Consider the following 20,454-nt stretch of genomic DNA (forward strand, 5'->3'; position numbering starts at 1 on the left):
TTTTTTTAAATTGAGATGTGTTTTTAAATTGTGTGGTGTTATAAAGTAGGTACAAAAATATTATATTTATGTAATAATGAATGTTTTTGATTATAAATAATTTCAATTTCACATATTTATTTGTTTGTAATTTTTTTAAATGTAAAAAAAGTATTCTTTGGATGTAATTTGTTTGTATGTTTTGTAATTTTTTATATTTTTATATGTTTTTTTTTGTTTTTTATTATGTTTTGTATTGTAATTGATATTTTGTTTAGTTTTAAATTGGATTTTCCTCAGTGGGAATAATACTGTTTACCCCACCGCTATCCAACACTTTACCTACTGTTACACTCACTTAATTGGGAATAGTATTTGTGTCTTCTCCGCCATCCAACACTTTCTGTACTGTTGCAGTCGCTAGAGTGGGAATAGTAATATTATCCCCTCCGCTATCCAACACTTTCCCTACTGTTGCACACGCTGGAGTGGGCATAGTCATTTTTATTATTCTGCTATCCAAGACTGGAGTAGGAATACTAATTTTCTCCCGTCTAGTATCCAACAATTTTATCTACTGTTGCACTCGCTGGAGTGGGAATAGTAATTTTATTCCCTACGCTATCCATCCTTTTCACTACTGTTGCACTAGCTAGAGTGGGAATAATAATTTTTTATTCTACGCTATCCAGCAATTTCCCTAATGTTACACTTGCCGGAGTTGGAATAGTCATTTTTATACCTCTGCTCTCCAACACTTTTTCTACTGTTGCCCTCAATGCAGTGCAAAATGTAGGTTTAAAAAATATTTAATATTTTAATATTGTAATTAATAATATATTAATATTACTTTTTATGTTAGATGTGTATGTATATATATATATTTAGTTATCATTTGTAATATATTTATAACATTTTAAAATTAATTACATGCATTATTTATTGTTTTTAAGTAAATATATATATTTCATTTTATATAAGTATGTTTAATTTTCTTACATTAAATTTATTACTTATAATTGATAACATTTACAATAAATCTAAATATTTTTTTCCGATATTTTTGTACTTACCATTATGAAGATAGGCGGTCGATATTTTTGACAACAAAATTGATGTCACAATATTTCTGTAGGTCAATATTGTTGTTGTCGATTTTCTGGCAGTGATCCTATGGAATCACCTGCCTGAAATGGGTGTGTTGTCATGTATGTAATAACCAGGTCTCGGCAACTACTATGGGTCACCTGTGTTACTGGGCGAAGCCAAGAGAAGATTCTAGGCTCAGCCCGACAGCAGGCCAGATTTCCTGGATCAGGTTGTCCGGTAGGCGGGACATCATGTGCCAGCAGTGCTTACTATGACGATGGTTTCCAGTACTCAGTAGTGGCACTTAAATGTCAGCACTGGCTCTAGAGACAGTCCACCACATGGTACAACAACAATGTTTTAATAAGTCAAACCACAATTAAATGAATACCTGACGTTCACACCATTATTATAGCTTTGGATGACCTGGAATAGTTTGAATTGTCACACCTGTAGGAGTGCGATTAATAGTAGTTTTAGTGGTACTGGCATTGACAGCGCTGGCAGGGGCAATGGGCGGTGTAGGCTGCAGTGTCCTCCCAGAAGAAATCTGGCACTCACCTTTTTTTTTAGAAATTAAGCCCCTCTAAAAACAGGCACCGCAATGGAAACGCCTAAAACAATTCTTTCACGGCATGGACTGGAAAGTCCATGGTAAGTGGGTACTGGGATGCATGGACACAGGGGAGCACATGGAGGAGGAACCACCATGAAAATACTGGCAGAGAGGAAACTCATATTATGCTTGGTAGGACCGTGGTGGTCCCCCAAGCATACTGATGCCTCTACACCGGCGCAACATAGCCACAGAAAGGGGGATCCCTGGCGGCTGCGGCGGGGCTGTGGCGGTCACACTACCCTACTCATAATAGGGCGGTGGGGAAACCGCTACGCCTCCGTGAGTCGGCGGTCCGAGGACCCTTAGTGTATTCTGCATAGTCTTGCACATTTACTAGTATGCTTCTGAAAAATCACAAAGTCGCCCTACCTTGGCGCTGATCTCTCCCGTGTACTGGTTGTCAATGCAGCTTAACATGAAATCTACTTTGCATATCCTTTTCGTGTCTCTCTTTGAGCGTTGATATTAGGTTTCAACCAACATATGGCAGCATCAAGTAGACATATCTCGCTTGGCTACATACGGATATGCTATACGTTTTCATCACAAGGTGTAATCATTGCAGATTTATATGGTGAAAATTGTACGGACAAAAAACGTAAGGCAGAGACAGACAGAGTTCGAGTACACACAGCGCGATGAGGATGTTTATTTCTGTTGTAATATGAGAGATGGCCTGGCAGAGGACTTGTACATATCACTGACCAAATGGTACCCTCTGGATCAAATGGAGGAGAGGTGCGAAAGGCTCTGGACCAGACAGTGATACACAAGCACAGGATACATGATGGTGGCCTTAGGTGTGACACTAGTAATAATACATAAGGAGACATGAAGGGGGTTCAGTCCCTGAGGTCATATGAGAAATGCATGGTTACTAAGGGTCTCATTTAGAGAGTACCCTCTCCGCCAAACCCTCAGTCCACCCGTCTATTTATTCTCAATCAGCCCAGTCATTATAATCCTAGTAGTGAATTCCATGTGAGCTGCCATCCTGATTGGACTGTCATAGGCTTAAATAGATTTGGAAGAAATACACCTCTAGTAATGACGTTTTGATGGACCTTCTACCAATATATTGAGGAGTGGCTTATGAGCCAGATTTTGGGTTAGTACAGCTCGTGCCAAGGAAACACATCAACCGTTTATATGGATCTGTAATAGATATGGCCTGTCATCTGGGCCCATATCTTAGTTTAATTTATATGTTTATATCAGTGCGTAATTTGAAAGTGAAGTGCATTTTGTTTCCATTAGAAGTAGAACTGAGAGGGATGAATTGTCTTAATTACCCAGTCTAACTCATTCTTAGAGTGTCCGTATTCCAAAAAGTTCCTGGACGTCTTTGTGGTACTGTGTTTACTACGGATAGTGTTCCAATGATCTAGAATTGAATTCTTCCCCTTTCTGTTCCTCATCCCTGTGCACAGCAGGTTGCCTGGGCATATTACCCAGCGGCGGCTCCTCCATAGTGGCGAAGGAGTGTTGCCCCACTAAGTGCAGAATGAAACATAAACAGATAATAAAACAAATGTATTCTCATTTTATTTTTCACTGGCAGCTGATGCCACTGAGTCTAGGGTGGGGTGGGGCCAGCAAATTCTCTTCTTGACATGGCAGGGACTGGGGGGAGTAGAAGTGGGCACTTGTAAATGCCCATGTCTGTTTGGCCAGCCATCTTAGGCCAGCCAAACAGACACACATTTAGGTTTCTCCAACCCAGCTGTGTTCCACAGTCGGTTTGAGAAACAGCACTGACTCCTTGTGGCCGAGCGAGTGGCAAACCAGCCAGCTCAGGGCATTCCCACGCTGCTCTCATAGCATGAAAGCAGCATCTGGATTGGATGAGGTATCCCTGAATGGTGTCCCAGTGACTGCTGGAAGCAGGAAGAGCAGAAGAGCACCGAGGCTCAAGATGACCAGCCTGTCGGCATCAGGTACGTTTATTTTTTCATTATTAATTCTACTCCTCCACCCACTTATTTCCCCCCGCCGCTGCTGTCCCACCGCCACACCACTGTACAATGTCATCAGCCGCAACTTGTATTACCTTATATATCTTATGGTCATTTTAACAGGTGCAGTGTGACCTTAGTTTCCATGGGATTCTTACTCCTAAACCGAGTTCATAGGTCCTAATTGTGTGTTTACAGAGGGTGTATGACGTTACAATGCATGCTTTTACCACGCATGCCATTACAACGCAGTTTTTACAATGCATACCATTACAACGCATAGCTCTTTGGGGTGCTGGATAGTGAATAGTTTAATTTACTATTCCAACTCCAGTCCCCGTGGATAGTAGGGAAGGTGCTGGATAGTAATTTAAATCTATTCCCTATCCTAGAGCGCCCCCCAGCGCAATGCGTTGTAATGGTTTGCGTTGTAATGGTTGGGTCGTAATGGTAGTGCGTTGTAAAAGTTTCGTTGTAAAGGCTATTCACCGTTTACAGACACTGCTATTGCTACATAGGCAGTGGCCCGTTACTGGTTGTAGGTTCCATAGAAGGGGTCTAAAGTCATGCTTATTGGATCGCCAAAGCTTCTACCCCACATAAACGCAAACAGCGGTTTGTCATATTTTTTCCCTGTTGCAGTGAGAATTCTCCAGTGTTTGTTGATTGCTTTCTTGATTCTTTTTGATACCTGAGTGACGATGCTTACCCAGGTTAAGTGATGCGTCTCTCCTTTCACATGCATTCCCAAAAGGGCATCCCTGTTGTATGTTCCCCACTCGCTCATTTTCTCTAGCAGTTTACAACAATATCTGGAAAAATGTCATTGACAAGTTTCAATGGGGGTTCACTTGCTTGCATTGGACGTCAGTACAATTTCTCCTAATCCCCAAAGTTGTCAGAAGTGATTTAGGATGCTGGCTATCATATCTCAGGAAAACATGATAGCCATTAGATTTGTGCTAGATTTCTGTGGCCGTGTCTGTGGTTAACAAATGTTGTTTGTGTCCCTCCCTGAAATTTGGGAGATTTTGGAAGGATATGGAAGGGTGTCTGGATACTCTCTTAATCAGCAAAAAACGGATTTAATGCAATGGAATACGCATCACACAAGTGACCTAATAAGGCAAGAAGTAAGGTACTTGGGGGTCCAAGTAGTACATAATCTTGATAGATTAGCTCAGCTTAATTTCAACAAGGCAATTTCCGGAGCTAGAAAACTACTAAAGGCGTGGGGCGCCCTTCCATTGTCATTTATAGGTAGATCTAATCTACTGAAAATGTCTCTTCTCCCCACATGCAATCCCTTTAGAATTTAAGAAAAAGAGGTTTAAGAAGGTACAAGTAGAATTTAGTAGTTTTATTTGGAGGGATAAAAGGGCTAGAATTTCCTGCAGGAAGTTGCGCAGAAAGAAGAAACATAGCGGTATTGCAAGCCCATCCCTATCAATACGATCAAGCTTTCCAATGAAAAAATTTTCGACAGTTGCTCATGCGTAGCTCTTCTTTGCCTCTGAATTTTTAGAGGCCTCACTGCCGGGTTATCAGGACATGGAGATTTTCTTCTTCTTAAGTTTGGACACCCAAATCTGTTTTTAAAGTTAGACTGAAGATTCTACTGTGTGCTTGTAAACTGTGGTACCATGTAAGACTTTCCTTACAAATACCTACTACGGTAACTCTGCTCTTATATGGGATCCCCCCGGCACCCCAGCCTGCCTTCTAGATACCCTCACAATTCCCTTGCGTAATTGTGGTATCCACAGATGGGGGCAACTACTAGAGGATAATCAGCTAATATCCTGGCAGCGTTTCTCAGAGATTTCTGTGAGCTCTGTTTCCAAATTTAACCCCTCCCATGCTGATGACGGAACCGCTCCGTCATCAGCTACGGTTGGGCTGTGCTGATGATGGAGCGGTTCCGTCATGGCCCGGCCACCGCGCCTGCGCGGCGCTGATTTCGCGCCTGCGCGGCAGGTTTAATGAGCGGGGCGGGTCATGACGGAACCGCTCCGTCACCAGCACAGCTCAACCGCGGCTTGTGACGGAGCTGTTCTGTCACCAGCATGCGGCCGCCGCGCGGCCGCCCCACCCCTTTAGCGCTGCGGCGGAATAGCCGCCGCAGCGAAAGGGTTAAGTACTATCAATTTTTGAGCTGAGCAAAAACCCTAGGAAAGGATGGCAACGGAAATCAGTACTGGCAGGACAGGATACAGCTACGGCCGTCATTGCAGAAGCAAGTCTCAGAGTGGTACTGGATGCTAATGCAGGGTGGGGAAGAAGCAGAAGCCTTCCTAACAGAGATTCGGAGGAGGGAACTGCCTGACCAAGACCTTGAATTACTCTGGCAAGTATCTACGTCTAATATATGGTCCTCTCTGAAGTCTGCAGCTCTGAGGAAGAACCATCTTTTTACTGTCTAGAAGGCCTACTGGACGCCAAGGAAACTCTCGAAATTGGGAAGTCAGGAGGTGAAGAAGTGCTTTAAGTGCGGAGCAGAAAATGTCCACATGCTCTGGCAATGCCCATCAATCCAGATCTTTGTGTAAGACGCTTTTGGGGTTTGTGGACCAAGAGATCATAGTGAGCTTGGCTTTGGGGTGGAAGTAGGAGGGGAGGAGAAAAAAAGATTTTCCAAGGCACAAAAATCACTTATTTGTGTTTTCATTTTCCTTGCACGAAGAGAGCTATGTATTAAGTGGATTCACCCCTCCTTCCCCCCTCGTCATCCCCCCAGGAGATAGAGTGGTTGAGATCAGTACAAAGAATATCTTTTTTTTTTGTAAGACCTTCATTCACAATAAAAGATGGTTACACAGCCAGGAGCCTACAACCCGGGGGCCGGCTGCGGTAGCTTAGATGACACATTGCAAGAATAATGTTACACAGCCTTGTGGCCGACAACTAACTGTCCGGCGGCGTATTGCATATAAGTTAGGTCTTGTTTTTTAGATTCTGTTGGTGTACCATAATACACAAAGATGAACAGTTCATAACCCAAACAATGAGACCATCACATACCAGTAGTCAATTCCGGAAAATTCTGAATATAATATATTATATCTATACAGAACACATCACCTGTTACCCATTCACAGTGATTCAATCCTTTTCACTCAGAGGCGAGGTTTAACATCATTAGTCCGTATCAGCCTCTAGTGTGCGCACATATGCTGTGAGGTATAACCACAAGTCCCTTGGCCTAGAACGTAACGGTAGTTCCTCCTCATATGTTAGGAGTTTGTCCCTACAGCTGGACATGTCTTGCAGCAACCTGGATGTGGTTGGCACCTTAGTACTGTGGCAGCATTGTGAAATTTGTCTTTTGGCTAGTAATAGTGCAACCGCACAAAACTTTCGCTTAGTCGATTTAAGTTGTGGTACAATGTCCAGCAAGCAAATACGGATCGTGCAGTCTATCTTGACCCCTATCATGGCGGAAATTTTAGCAATCACTTCTCCCCAGTAATCACTGATCTTGGGGCACCACCAGGACAAATGTGCAAAATCAGCGCCCTCTGCACCACATCTTTTACACCTATCGTCATCGTGCATGCCGTATTTGCACATGCGTGCCGGAGTGTAGTACGCTTGGTGAAGGAATTTATAATGTATGATTCTAAGATTGCCATTAGGAGTAAGAATTTGTGTTAGTGCGCATGTTTGTTGCCATTCCTGTTCTGTTAATGGATCCTCCAAAACCGAGTTCCACCTGGATTTAGCCCTCTCTGTGGAGTGTGGTATTTCCGCCTGTGCAGTGGTGTATAGCCGTGAAACTAGGATAAATCTTGGGTTGCAATGATTAACTGTAGTGTGTCCAGACTTTCTGGCTCGTTAGGAAAGGTGGGATATAGTTCCATCATGGCACGCTTTAGCCTGTAATGTGTGAAACAAAACATCTGCGATTTATTTTGAATGTATGTCAAATCTGCATTATCCATAAATTTGCCATCACTGAACAGATCACCCATCCGTTCAATGCCCACCTGTTGCAATAACGACATACCCACTTTTTCGCACGTAACTGACAGGGCAGAGTGATCATGTAAAGGGATATCCGGCGCGTAGAGAAGGGTTTTATGTGCCAGTTGTCCAAGGTCACACAACGCCCTAATTGTGGTGTCTATTGTGTTGATGTCGTGATCATGTAGGGGTTGCCTTTTGTGTGATAAAATAGCTGATAGAGGGACAGGTTTTGCGTCACCTTCTTTAATCGCTGTGTGAGGGAGGTATGGCACCAAGTGATACCAATAGGCGGCGTATTGAGCCTGTGCGCACAATTAGTATAATTTAAAATCCGGCACACCGAGTCCTCCTCTGGCACAGGGGAGTGTCAATGTTTGGAGGTCTATGCGCGCTTGCTTGCCCGCCCATATGAGCTGTAGTACTAGCGACTTTATGCGACGGAATACTTCTCCGGGAGGGGTGATTGGGATGTTGTTAAAGAGGTACAAGAGTTTTGGCAGTATATTCATTTTTACGATCGCGATATGATCCGCCAAGGACAATGGTAGCTGTATCCAGCGTTTTACTTTATCTTCCAGTTTGGAGATCGTAGAACCGTAGTTCGAGCGGATCACTACCTCGGGGTCTCTATGGTACAGTATCCCTAAGTACCGTTGAGGGTCGGCTTGCCACTCTAATGAATACTCTGTGTCCAGGGGAGTTGTCGTGTCCGTGAGGGGGATAATGTAGGACTTTGACCAATTTATTGTTAAGCCGGAGTGACCACCGAATTTAATATATTCTCTCAGTAGCTGATTCAAATGCTCAGCGGGGTCACGAACGTAGAGCACCATATCATCTGCGTACAGAGATATGTGTAGCGGCCTGGAAGGGAATTGTAGGGCAGATGATTTGTAATTCTGGCGGATTATGCAGGCCAAGGGTTCTAGTGCTAGGGCGAATAGAAAGGGGGAAAGTGGGCAACCCTGTCTAGTACCGCGTTCTATCGCAAAACTGTCGGATAAATACCCATTCACTCGGACCCTAGCACACGGATTAGCGTAAATTAAGGAAACCCATTGAACAAATCTTTTGGGGAATCCCATGCGGTGTAGAACGGCAATCAGGTAGCTCCACTCGATAGAATCAAACGCTTTGGCGGCATCTAGTAGCACCGCCACCGCCTTTGTGTTGGGCTGGAGATAGTGTGATAGGGCAAACAGTGTCCTGGTGTCATGGGACGTGGAATGAGTAGGAACAAACCCCGCCTGGTCAGGTAGTACTAAATTGGTCATTAATGGAGTTAACCGCACCGCCATCATTTTCGCCAGTATTTTGGTATCAATATTGATCATCGAAAGTGGCCTATAGGAATCGCATTGGGCTGGGTCCTTAGAGGGTTTTAAGAGGGCAATTATTACTGCCTCCCTAAGTGTCGGGGGAAGTTCTCCTTGATCAAATGCGGCTCCGTACATTCCTGCCAAATGAGGGGCTAGTATATCTGCGTATTGTTTGTAAAATTCGTTTGTGTACCCATCCGGGCCTGGTGCTTTCCCATTTGGCAGTGATTTAATCACATCTGTGACTTCTTCTACTGTAATGGGTGCCGCTAAATATTCCCTCTGACTATCCGAGAGCCACACTATTGCCACTTCCCTGAAATAGCTGTTAATATCGTCTACCGACGCAATTGGTTATGATTTGTATAACGCTCCATAAGATTCCATGAAGCAATGTAGGATGTCAGCGGCTTGTGTCTGTAATACGCCATCCCCAGATTTAATACCCAGAATCGCTGTATGACTTCTACCTTCGCAAATTTTGGCCGCCAGTACTCTACCCGGCCTGCCACTCTCCCCATAGGATCTAGCGGAGTGTTTTTTGCCTAGATATTTTATTTCGTCATCGACCAATGTTTGATGTTCCGTGTGTAACTTTAGTAGTTCTCCCAGCAGAGTGACATCACGTTTATCCTCATAAGCCCTCTCCAAATTCCTCATGCGTGTTTCGCAGTGTTTAATTTGTTGACGTATGTCGCGAAGTATGCCTACGGTAGTGCTCATGCAGACTCCACGTATCGTGGCCTTATAGGCGTCCCATAATAAACAAAGATCATCCACCATGGGTTCGTTTATCTGAAAGTATTCTTTGATTGCGGTATGAATGGTGTCAGCATAAATTATATCTGTTAGGGCCCGTGAGTTGAATCTCCATTGAAAGGGAGGTGGAGTGTAAGTTGGTATGGTGAGTTTGAGCAGTATGAGGTTGTGGTCTGATAGTTTTCTGGGGAGGACGCTTACAGCCTGTGTCCAAAGTATTATGTTATCCGTGCCTAACCAGTAGTCCAGGCGCGACCAACTGTTATGACAAGCGGAGATGTGTGTAGCGCCCGGTAAGTTGGGGTGTTTGTGTCTCCATATGTCCGTTAATGACAAATCCGTCAGCATGTGTAGGAGTTTGGCTCTAGCTTGTTTGTGCGGTTCAAGGGATTGTGCGGAACGGTCTTTATCGTCCGCCAATGTCACATTCCAGTCGCCCCCGCATATGATGTGTGTATCTGTTAACTGCTGTAAGTGACCCCACAGTTCCTGAAAAAGTTCGGGTGCATCTACATTTGGGCCATGCACATTAAGAAAAGTTAGTCTTTGCCTACGCAGGGTGTCTGATACAATAACATACCTGCCATTCGGGTCTTGCGTCACCTTCTGTGTTGTGAAATTCATTCCTTTACGTATCAATGTCATCACTCCCCTGGAGTAAGAGGAGTATGTGGCAGAGTATATAGATTCAGCCCATCGTTTGCCTATGGATTGACGTGTGTTAGGTGCAATGTGCATTTCCTGCAGGAATGCAATATCTATATTATATCTGTTTAGGTAGGTAAACACTGGTCGAATTTTCTTGGGTTGCGTTAGACCTCTTACATTCCATGTGAGGAGATTTATGTGTGCACTACCTGTGCTATTTACCCTCTGTGTCATCTGTGAGGTAGGGGTATCCTAACCTGCAGCGCTTTACAATCATGCCTAGGGTCGGCTTGCACGTCCATACATGTAACTGTATGCAACCAAGTGATCATCTGTTCCGTTACACACAGCGGAATGACATACTCTAGAAGATCCGGTCTCAGAACAGTAACAAAACCCCCAACCCTCCCTCCCTCACCAACTCCAGCAACCCAATCATGCCGAAGCCATTCACCCTCCCCAATTAGTCCCGACAACAGTTCGGGTCTTACCACAATTAACATTAGTACAAAACTTGTGTGGGGAATACCCTCGTGGAGGTCCGCTGGGGGCACAACACACCATCCAACTTAATGGATGTGGACAGCACTAATAATGCTTGTTAACTTAAACGTGTCATGAGTGTATGCCCCAGATCCGGTCCCACCCTGCTCTTGCATGATCATGACCTTTGAATAGTTATCACAGCATATCATTACACCGCAAAATCGCCTGTGAGCAATAGCAAATGTAGGCTGTACAGAAAAGCAACCGCATAGTACATGAAGGACAACCTCTCGTGCGTCTCTAAGTGTAACTTGCAGTACCCCAGCACATATATCATCCTGCACATCTTGTCACACAGACCTTAGAATAGCTGGCAGTATCAATGTTCTGACTAGGACATAAAGGTGTTTGCGCATTTAGCTGTTAACACTTATCTCCATGTGGTAGTTCCGCGGCAGTCCATAAGATGGTCCGTCACGCCCAACACTGACTATCATTAATGTTCAGTGTCTCAGCCACGGCGCCGGCAACCACCTTGATACAGGTCACACGGAAAGACTTTTGAGAGGCCGGATCCATGGCCCATCTCTTGAGGCCCGCAACCAGTTAATTTAGTACTATAGCTACAACAGTAGTGTTCATGAGGCACCGCAATCAAATTAGCATGCATCTCCTGGCATTGTTTTTTTGTTTTTTTAACCCCTTTAGCTGCTAGCACGTCTAGTCTTATGGGTACATCTTAGAGGATATCGATCCCATTGGTGGACAGCTTGAGACCGCCCCATCATCTCAGCACTATATGCAGCAGTCCATCCTCAGCGGTGCCCATACTGAGGCCCTGATTCAGACTATGTATCTCGTTGCCTAACGAACTAATATATAAAAGAGTGTCAATGAACATAGTAATTGATAAGCAGTAGCAAACAGGATACGTACTGGTACTGAGTCGATGAGGGCTAACGTGGGGCGCTAGCTCATTCTGGCAGTGTCCCATGCAGCAGGAGTACAGATAACCACCTCTAGGGCGACAAAGCTTTTCATACTCACACGGGATGTAGTTATCACATCGTTGATGTATTCAGACCGACTCCAATTGTTGATCGTCTTGCGCATTGGACTTGTTCTGCTTCATTATTTTTTCACAAATTCTTGCACAGCTTTAGGAGACGCTAGTATAATGGCCTTGCCTTCCCACATCACACGCAGCCTGGCAGGGTATAGCATTGAATAATTGACGTGCAGATCCCGGAGCTTGGATTTCACAGCAGTAAATTCCCTCCTAGCCTGTTGTACAGCAACTGTGTGGTCCGGGTAGAATTCCAGGGTGTTACCTTGGTGGGTGATAGTTCCTTTCTCTCGTGCGAGCCTCAAGATGGTATCCCTGTACCGATAATTCAGGATCCTTGCCACAATAGGGCGCGGCGACGCTCCTGGTGGTGGACGGGGCACAAGGGATCTGTGCGCTCTCTCCACTACAAAGATCTGCGATAGCGCGTCATCTCCAAAGATGTCCTCACATAATTTCTCTACATATTGCTCCATGCGCCCAGTGTTGGTGGACTCCGGTATACCCGTAATGCGCACATTGTTGCGTCTTGAGCGCGCTTCCAATTCCTCCTCCTTAGCGTTTATCACCTCCAGGACCCGCTCCATGTTGGTGCATTTGGTAGTGGTGGAATGTGACTCATCCTCAACTGCTGAGATTCGTGTCTCGGCCGTCTCCAACCTCTCTCCGTGCTTATCCAGTTTGGCCGCCATTCCCTCCATCCTGCACGTTAGATTGTCCAGCTTACCCTTGATGTCTTGCAGGTTAGCCTGGATGGATAGTAGTATTTTTTCCATATGGTTACTGGGAGACGATTCAGCCGGTGACCCACTTCCAGACATCGTTTCTGCAGTCTTGGGTGTCTTTTTAGCTTCAAAGGATATTTTCTGCTGTTGTTTTTCAGGCCTTACCATTGTCGAAGATGGCGGCCTCAACAGCGTTGTGTCCCGAGGTGTGGACATTGTCCTCCTGGTGGACGCTGCCGTTTTGGTTCACTTTACGGTACGTGAGCGCGGGAACAAAGGCCGGCACCTGGATCATGTACGCTCGAGTGGATCCTCTCGTCCTGGCAGATGTCGTTAAACGGATGAGCTTGTTCCGGGTTCAAGATATTGAGTTCAATGGAACATCGGTTGCAATGAGCGCGGGGCTCGGGAGCACATGTGTACAGGATCTCCTTCAGCAGAGTATCACCCGCCTCACCGGCAGCACACCACGCGCGCCACAACCCAGTATGGTGCGGTGCAATGTCCGAAGCTCCGCAGCGGCCCCGGGGGCAACGTGTAAGAACTACGTGATCTTTGCGGTAGTGTCCGTAATGCGTGGGTCTTTGTGTGTTCCGCCGGCAATCGCGTGTCAAACGCGCCGCTCCAGCTCATTAAGCGCCTGGGATACGGACTTTTCCGTGAGTGACGTTAAAGGCGGTGCATGGGCCCCGTTACTGGTCCATCAGTCGAGCAAACGCTCCGGTCACTGGGCGCCGCCATCTTGTCCACCGTGAGTCCCGACCATGGAGCCGCTCGTCAATGCAGCCAGAGTGGGCACATCCGCTAGTCAGAATCACACGTTATCTCAAAAGTTCATATGAGCCCCCATAGCCGCTCGCAGCGCCGGCCGCTTCAATTTGGGCGGTCTACTCACTTCGCTGTCGGCGCCAGGTATGTGAAGAGGAGCGCAGCGGCCGCCATCTTGGACGCCGCGAGACCTCTGCACCTTTTTGGTTGTTTTCTCCCACTGTTGCTGAATCTCGGTCCCCGATCTTTAAGTCATCGTGATCCTGGTGGGTTCATACGCCCGGGACAGCGTTTTGACAGCAGTTTTGTGGGCTTCGGGGCGATCGTAGGGCAATAAGTTGTCGGCCGTTCGGCGGAGCTGCGGTCTCACCCAGCCATTCCGCTGTGCGCCCCCTAGCGCCTCCCAGTACAAAGAATATCTAAACTTGATTGGAGTACCTCCCATTCGAAGAGAACAGTTTTAGGAATTCTGGGATAACTAGCGTAAACATCACGCTACCATTACGATCTCTTAGACTTCTCCTCTGCTTTGCGTCTTCTCTCTCCCGGTCTCTCTTTTTTATATCCTTTTATCTTTTTCTCAATGTATAATATTACTAGTCCAATGATTGAGCGATATGCTATATAGGTTGTCCAGGATCTGGGTCCCTCTTTACAGCTATAACCCTCCCTGGTAATGATCCCACCTGTACAGAAGGCATCAGATCCCGGACTAGGCAGGATGTTTTCCAATGCCTGGGATGTTTACATCACTCCCAGGTGGAGAGACCGGGCACTCCTAGCTACAGTCATTTAAGTTCCTTGTTGACACCTCAGTATGGTTTTATAAATGATGACTAAATAAAAATGAAAAAAAAAAGGTAGATGAGAGTGACTCAGGTGGCTGGTGAACCTGAGGCCTCCTTCTCACCCCCTCTCCAGATGATGAAGATATTGTCAAAGCATCACTTCCAAATTTGTACCTTATGCTAGAAATGGTTCCGTGCCCCTTATATCCACCGTGCCTCAACCCATTAAAGTAGAGATTTGCTATCTTGGGAACAGCCCATGGAGGCAATGCTGATGTGGTGGTAACGATTATTTTATAACCTCAAATACTCTTTTCGTGAAAGTTCTAAGAGATCCAACTCAACGGAGACTGGGGTCATGGCTGTACACCCTGTCCCTTTGAGGACCTTTTCCACTACACCAGGGGTATTCATTGTACAGCCCAAGGGCGGCTTGCGGCCAGCCACACATTTTGATGGAGCCTCCATCGGTGAAAAGAAGTTATCTGCTTCTGTTTACTCTCCAGGTCCCTGAAAATCTGGAGGATTTTAGAAAATAGATGCAAGATGTGAAGCTTCATGGGGTCCTTACGGAAACACTTCACGCAGCCCTGCACACTGTAAACAGAAGCAGCTTAAAGATGCTTGTGATCGCCTAGCATTTATTTCAATGTTTCCTTGGATTAAGGAGCCGCAGCAGTGAGATATCCTTTTCAGCTTAGGTTTGGGAACATATTTCTCTGCAGCGTCGCTAATAAGAAATGTGAACCTCAGTAATAAAGCTTTCAGAACAGGTAGAGAAAAGGCCTTAAACCAGCAGGACGTTGCCCTTAAGACTCTGCATTAGTGGAATTGAGTTAATGGCCTGTCCAGATACTAATGGTAGAGCCCTATCCCATTTGTTAAGCAGATTAACAAGTTTAACCAATGTTTCTGCGCGCAAAAAAAATACAACAGTGTGACTTTAGCAATTGCTTTTTCACTACAGATGTATAGGAAAGTATAATACAACTGTATTTGCAGAATAAAGTACTGTAGGAGCATAGGCAGACATTTAGTCTAAATTGTAACAGTAATGATGTGTAATTGAATGGTGTTCGAAATTGCCCTTTCTAGAGTGCTTTCCCTTGACAATTTGCTTTTCAATTCAATTCAAAATAGTCTTTATTTCGATATTTTTCAATCATAAAAGACATTTACATACTTGCCCCCCCCACACAACAAATAGTAAGATCCAAATTAATCATTTCAACTTTATCTAAAGTGAAATAAGAAAATAGACTAGCTCAACAATGTGCTATTGAAAAGAATCCATGATTACAATCTTTAAATATATTATATTAAAAAGAATAAAACAGTATTAAAAAGAAATTCATTCGATGCTAAATACATCAATCTCTTGGTACATTTTGCAAAGTCAAAAAACAACGTGTAACAGCGGACTCAGTGGTTATTGCAAACTCATTTTACGGGCCTGAATTATCCACATCCAGTGGAAGAATTTAGACATGGCTATAACAACTGACTGAGAGGTATCAGTTCTTAAAATCCTAATGGCCTCACTAGCAGTTTTGATGCCTAACTGAACACAAATTGGTTTTAGCCAGGATTTTCTAGGTGCGTTATATTCAGGGCAAGCGAACAATACATGCCCAATGTCTTCCCTTTGTTCAGGACAAAAGGGACACACTGGACTTTGGTTCCCATGTCATTTCGCAGTTAAAGCATTTAATGGTAATGTCCCCACCCTCATTTGATGGCACTTCTTCCGATCCCCTGGAATGGTAATCCAATCCCAATAAGGTTCTAGGGCCGGTACATGCTTAAGTTCTAAAAAGTCGTTTGTAAAAGATGGTTCGATACAGCGACCAAAGCTCCTTGCCCCAACCATATTCCAGTACAAATCACAAAGTGTTTTCTTAGGTGGGAAGACATTCCTCACAGGGTCATCCCATAGTGGAGATAGGCCCATAGCCATATAAATTGCTTTCACCTCCCTAATCCATGGTATTTTATGAGCTTTATCCGAGTCTCTAACCTCGAGGAAGCCCAGTGAATACTGGGAGAGTTCCGGGGTTACCCATAATCTCCTTCAGTAAGCAACCGATCTATATTTGGCCATATCCTCGAAGTTATGAGTCCCTAGGTCATAATGGAGAGGTATCAGGGGAGTGGATACCGGTAAAGCAGTGATGCTGCGCAAATTTTTTTTTTGAGCAACCATCAACTTTGTGAGGTTACTGGGCCCCCAGAGTTCGGCCCCATAAAGGACCGCTGCTCCAACCTTGGCATTGTAAATCTTTAAAACCGGGGTAATTGGCCTAGTGTGCGACGAGTAGAATTCCTTGGTGAGTGCTCCTGTCAGTTGTGCATGCCTCGTAACCAGCTGGTTGGTGTGCTGTTTCCAATCTAACTTGGATGACAGGGTAATACCCAAGTAGTTAAAGACTTGGGTCTGTTCCAGTTGTACCCCGTCCATAACCACCTTCCCTCTTACAAGTTTCTGCTTGTGTAAGACCATGCATTTTGTTTTGGCTGTATTATTAACAAGACCATGGTCTATGCAGAACACTTCAAAAACTCCAATGGCCTTCTGAAGACCCTGTTGTGTTTCCGAAATTAGTAGCGTATCATCCGCAAACATCAACAAGGGGACCAGCTTTCCGCCCAACTTGGGTACGTCAGTTGGTTTTTGCTCAAAGTACCTGATCACCCTGTTGATGTATAACGAAAAGAGGGTTGGGGCTAGTACACATCCCGGGCGTACTCCCCTTGCAATGGGGAATTTGTCAGTTACGCTGCCCTGCTGATTCCATCAGACTTGAGCAAAATTATCCTCGTGCAATCTGATTAGTAACGACAGGATATCAGTTGGCATGCCCTGTTCTTGTAGGGATTTCCACAGCTTTGCACGGGGGACCAAGTCGAATGTTGATTTAAGATCAACAAAGGCTGCAAATAGCATACCCCCCCAAGTAGCACTACACACCAATATAATAAAACAAATCTAAAAACTTGATCTATGGTAGTAGTGTGACTGTGAAACCCTGCCTGCAGGGGCGACAGAATGTCATTTTCATCTATCCAGCCATGAATACGCTGCAACAGAAGCCTTGCCACTTCTTTTTGTATGCATGCGATGAGGCTGATAGGCCTATAATTGCCTGGATCCGAGCACTCCCCTTTTTTAAAGATTGGGATAATCTCGGCACCCTTCCAGGACTCTGGAATAGGCGAACCTTTCGCAATGCCATTGGCTAGCAACTGGATGTAGGAAGCCCAGAGGTCCTTGTCGTGCATAAATAGATCTGCAGGAACAGAATCCAAGCCTTGGGCCCTCGCTTTTGGGATATTGTTCAGAGTTTTTAGAACATCGACTTAAGTAAAAGATAGGTAGCTAGCACTCACAGTTGTATTCAAAAGTGCCTCGCGCCCATCTTCATCTCCATCCTCAGGAGCGAACTGGGACGCATAATGGGAAACCCAAGCGTCTGGCGACACATGGTTCGTGGGTTCGCCTCATTTAGCCCTCCTTCCCCACTTAACCATATCCCAGAAGGAGGACATAGATCTTTCTTTGCTGGCTCACAAGAGATCCCTCCAGTATCCATCATCCCATTCACCTTTTGCCCTGAGTTGTGTTTTTTTATACACGACTCTGGCTGCCTTTATCTTGACTATGTCTTTAGTCTTTACTGCATCTGACAAGGCCCTGTATGCAACCCTGCAGGATTTATCGTACCATTGATCCTCCTTCCTTACAGGCCTACTCTGTCTTTTAATACCCTTTTTAACAAAGAAAAATCTCAGTTTATTAAAAAACACATCGTGGATCCTACTAACATTAGATACCGGAGCCTCCACAGTAGAGTTACTCCTTAGGTCTATGATAGCCTGGGCGGTTAGGTCCCTCATCGCTGCAACACTATCTTCATTTGTTACACAATTGGTCCATCTGATTCGTTTGTGGTCATTCGAGAGTGCAATTTCCACACTATCCCTCGGTCCCTCACTTTTAGGTAGATCAAACAACCTAAATAACAAAATTAGTGGGTCATGATCACTTTCAGCCCGTGGCTCTATCCACATATCACCAACACTGGACCAATTCTCCTTATTAGTGAGAATGTAATCAATACGACTATGTGATGTGCCATTGTTAAAGGTAAGGGCACCCTGTTTGTCAGAACCCGTTCTTCCATTAGTGGCCCGTAGCCCGTGCTCCACACATAGGACTTTAAATTGCAATTCGGCCTCTGACCATCTTTTAATAGGTAATAGGGTCAGCTGTGGGATTTTCCAAATATAGTCCTCTTCCACCGTAAGATCTATATCATAGTTATCTAGGGGTTCAAAACAACAATTAAATTCACCAGCAACGATAACATTGCCGTTCAAACAGTGCTGCTTAAGAAGAATATCTAGGTGGTCAACTGCCTCAGTAGGTTTACCGCCTGGAAGCCCCCTTGAGTAGATATTAAAATTAAAGAGGCCCTTACAGTGTAATCGTTGGAATTTGACTAACAAGATATCAGAGCTATTTGTAGCCAACTGGTGAACAGAGTACCCACTGTCCTGTTTTACCCATGTCACCAAGCCCCCCTTTGGCCTTCCCCGTAGACTCGGTGTGGCTGAAATATAGAAGTGTAAGTATCCTTGCTTCTGGGGCTACCTGCCAAGTTTCCTGGAGGAGGATTATATCCTTAGTATCCAAGAAAGCTAGCCAGTCCAAGGATGTTACTTTGCTTTTTAGGCCTGCGACATTCCATGACACCAAGGTAAATTGAGCAGAAACATTACCATTGGATACTTCTGTACTAGTGGGTTGACTAACCCTACACTCTTGGGATAAGATACTTTCACTCAAACTATTTCCTGTTACCACCAAATTTAAGGTTATTTGTGCATTTACGCTGTTGGTAGTGTTGCAAACAGGTGTATCATTAGGGTCATTAGTTCCTTTTGAGACCACTGAGGTATTTTGTTCGCTCGTTATTTTTATCTGAGGCGTGAGAGTATCACTTACCGGGGTAAATGCCTGAGCTATAGAGTCTCCCGCTTGGTAATCACCAAGTGGTAATGGAGCTTGCAATCTTACGTCCCCTCTCGAGTCAGTCGCAATCATTTAACCCCGATAGGATCCCAAATCTATTTCCCAAATCCATTCCCCATTCATTAGCTGGAGCCTTTGCTCCCCATCTATTTCTCAAAGTCTCCCACACTGGCCCCGGGTTCTTGGGGAATGTTACATTTTGCTGTTCACCGTAGAAAAATTTTAGAGTGAGGGGGACAACAGTCCCACTTCTTCTTTGTGGCGGAAGAATGTTAGTCAAGACATTGGTAAGGACAGCTGGATGGGAAACGTCACCGCTACACAGTCTCCTTTGAAACTTTTTGGTCGATTCCCAATCCAGGCAACCCTTTTCGCTGTCTTGATTTCACCCGCTAGCTGCTGTTTCCCTCCTGGTGCCATCTGCATGTTTCCTGTTAGCCAATGCAGCGCCTTACTGGACAGTGATGCTGGGGATTCCAGTTGACCACTCGCCAGAGGTGGTACATTGGCCAACACCAATACCACTGGAGAGGTTTCCACTATAAATTGGAGGGGATCTGTTTCTTGGCATAATACCGGCAGAATATTTAGTGTAGCCAAACCACCATCTATGGCCGCAGACTGATTATTAGTGCTTATTGGAACCTGAATCGGGCCAATAGATGGCGTCGGGCCGCCCCCCTCCTCTGTTGCACTAACAACATTCTCCCCAGTTGCTTCTACCAATTTTGTAACTAATGTTGCTAGTTTATCAACCTCTCCCACAACCTTACTCTGAACCCCACCCATTTTTTTTATCTCGGCGTTTAGTTTATCAATTTTGGCGACCATAGGCTTAATAATGGACTTAATTTTACATTCAAACATTTCGGCTATTCTATGTAGCAGCTCATCGTCCATAATGCGTTTTACACTATCATCCCCATACTCCACATTTTTGGCCTTATTTTTCCCAGGGGGTGATGCCCTTTTCCTCCTTATTCCTGATCGTAAACCAGCTCGTTTTGGCTGGGTCTTTCTGCATGTTCTAGCTGGTCGAGTTTCCTGTTCTGAAGAAGAAGAATCTTCATCTGTAGTTTGGACACGTGTCTCAAGATCAGAGTCAGCGTCATTTTCAGGGTCGATCACGACGAGGATTTCAGAATCGGACGCTGGGAGATTATTTTGATCACAGTTATCACCTGCATGTATGTTAATATCTATCAGGTCAGTGGGAGCATCCATCGATGGAATATCTACCTGTGAAGATGCTTGA

The sequence above is a fragment of the Lissotriton vulgaris genome, chromosome 2_2, assembly GCF_964263255.1.
Source record: "Lissotriton vulgaris chromosome 2_2, aLisVul1.2, whole genome shotgun sequence".
NCBI classification, from domain to species: Eukaryota; Metazoa; Chordata; class Amphibia; order Caudata; family Salamandridae; genus Lissotriton; species Lissotriton vulgaris.